Here is a 2,555-nt window from a genome sequence, read left to right as displayed (position 1 = left end):
TTGAAACTACTAGTAACAGCTAAAAATCAGTGGGTAGGCTAGACTATAAGGGAGATAGCCTTCTCTCGAACAACTATCCCGAATCAGGTAATTTCTTTCGAACATCAACAAGTATAACAATGAAGCACATTAATTCATCCACTCTCTCGAGCTAGATGGGTAGGATTGGGTTTAAGATTCACTCTCTCGACCTGAACCCATATCAACCCCTACAAATCATTAACCAATAATCTTAGTTCTAAAACTTCTTTCTCGAGCAAGCCAAGAACACAAAAGTAGAACTGCATTGGCAACTATATTTCATAAATCTAACTATAATTAATGATTAAACTAACTTTAAATTAGCATTTAAACTAGCAATTAACAATACTCATATACTAATTCAACCCATAATCACATGATCACACCCCAAGAATTGGGATTTTAGCCAAACATCATAAAGAGTAAAAACGATTACTGAATTGATTAGCCATCAACTAGGTAAGAGTAATTTAGTCTTTACAATTCTTCAATTTGTAGAAAATTCGAAACCCACTTCCAAAATCTCCAAATTGAATCTCTAAAATTCTTCAAAATTATGAAAAACTCAAGAGAAAAGTGTTCTAAACTAATTCAGCCTCAGTTAGCATAAGTCAGCCTACAAAATTAACTGTTAAAAATTTAATTTATAGTCACCAAAAATAAGTCATGAAGGGTCATTAGGCGAAGTAAGTTAGGTTCGCCGAACCACTCGGCGAACCGCCCAATGCCCTCTTCTCTTGCCTTTTTGCCTTGGCATTCAGCATCCTCAAGTCCTGTAACTTTGGGAGATCTCTCTTTGCATCGCTAAACTACTCGGCGATTCGCCGATTGCCCCTTTTTGTCGGCGACTTGGCTTCTTTCCTCGAGGTTGGCATACTGGAACTTTAGGCGGTCAAACTAGCCACTCGGCAATTCGCCAAGTGCTCTTGGCGATCACCAGGCTTGCCTTTATTCATTTCTTCAGTTTGTTTTGTTCATTTTTGTCTGTTAGTGTCCTTGCTTTATTTATCAATCCATATACCTGGAAGTCAAGGCTATAACATCAGTTTATGGCACAAATTAAGCATTTGGGGACACTAAATCTATATAAAAAAAAGCCCCAAATGAGTCCAAATCTCAGACTCATCAAGTATTCGGAATCTTGTAAAGTCTCACGTTAGTGTTTCAAGGTGAGGACATTAAACACATCCTTTCACACCTCAAGATAAAATTCTTGTGTGATAAATTTCTCCACTGTTTAGCCTCCGCAAAAAAAAATATGCGTATGTTGATCTACAAAAAAAGAAGAAGAAGAAAGACAACACAAAGAAAATACAAGTAAAAGAGAGATTATTACCTGTCAAGATGTTTGAGACTTAAAAGCCATGCTAAGCTAACTATGTTAGACTTGAAACAATATTTTATTAGTGATAATGATGCCCTTGAAGTATAGTTTCCAGCGATCACAACTCTTTTGGTAATGACATTCTGACATCAAGAAATAAAATATTTTGTAAGGCTACAAAAATCTGAAATAAACTATGTGACAGAATATAAAGTTAACTTCAAAAAAATTCTAGAACAATATTAAAGGAGTTTAATTCTAAATTTTAGATACGTTGCGGCCGTTTGTGTCTAATTTATGTAGAATCAAGCGGATTGCAATTTCGATACTTCTACTTAGAGATACAATTTTTTTGTTGTCATCGTGCAAATTTGAAACTTTTGGTGCGTCAAAATATAAAGCTGACTTCGTAAACATATCTGAAGCAATCCCAAAGGTTTTAAATTTTCAATTTCGGATATATTGTACACCTTTGTGTCTAGATTCAGAATAATCAAGCGGCTTATGATTTCTTCATTCGTACATCAAGATATGAGAGTTTTAGTAAAGCCACACAAATCTAAATTTTTCAGCATGGCAGAATCTAAAGTTGAGTTCAAAAATTCATCTAGAAATATTCTGAAGGTATTAAATTCTGGATTTTGGATATGTTATAGATCAAGAAATCTAGTTTCTGAAAAATCAAACTGCTTGTGATTTCGACATTTCTTCAATAAGATATGAATTTTCTATAACAGACATGTCAAGCTATAAAAAAGTGACGAAAATCAGAAAAAAGAAGAAGGAGATTACCTTGCATTATGCTCCTTTTATCCTAGTTCACAATCTCTAATTGAAGCCAAAATTGTTGAGACAATGTGTCTATTTATAGATGTCATGTGATGGGAACAAAATCTTTCTCCTAGTTCAATTATAGTTCTTTTTTGGCTAAGACAATAGAAAAAATATATGAAATTGAGTGGGATTACAATTCATAGTTCAATTACAATTCCTCTTTGGCTAAGGCAATAGAAAAGATATAGAGCAACTTTCACATATAGCAAACACAAAATTCATATTTGTATGTTATAGCAAAGTTTGCATAATTGCACTCCAAAGCAAACATAAATATGTATATTTCGCTATACATATACAAAAGAAAGCAGTTGTATACAAAAGATCAATTGTATAATCTGTGTATGTATAAAACGAGAAAGAGAGAAAGGCAAAA

The sequence above is a fragment of the Solanum tuberosum genome, unplaced genomic scaffold (assembly GCF_000226075.1).
Source record: "Solanum tuberosum cultivar DM 1-3 516 R44 unplaced genomic scaffold, SolTub_3.0 scf00006, whole genome shotgun sequence".
Classification (NCBI taxonomy): domain Eukaryota; kingdom Viridiplantae; phylum Streptophyta; class Magnoliopsida; order Solanales; family Solanaceae; genus Solanum; species Solanum tuberosum.
Note: the sequence above shows the minus strand (reverse complement) of the source record.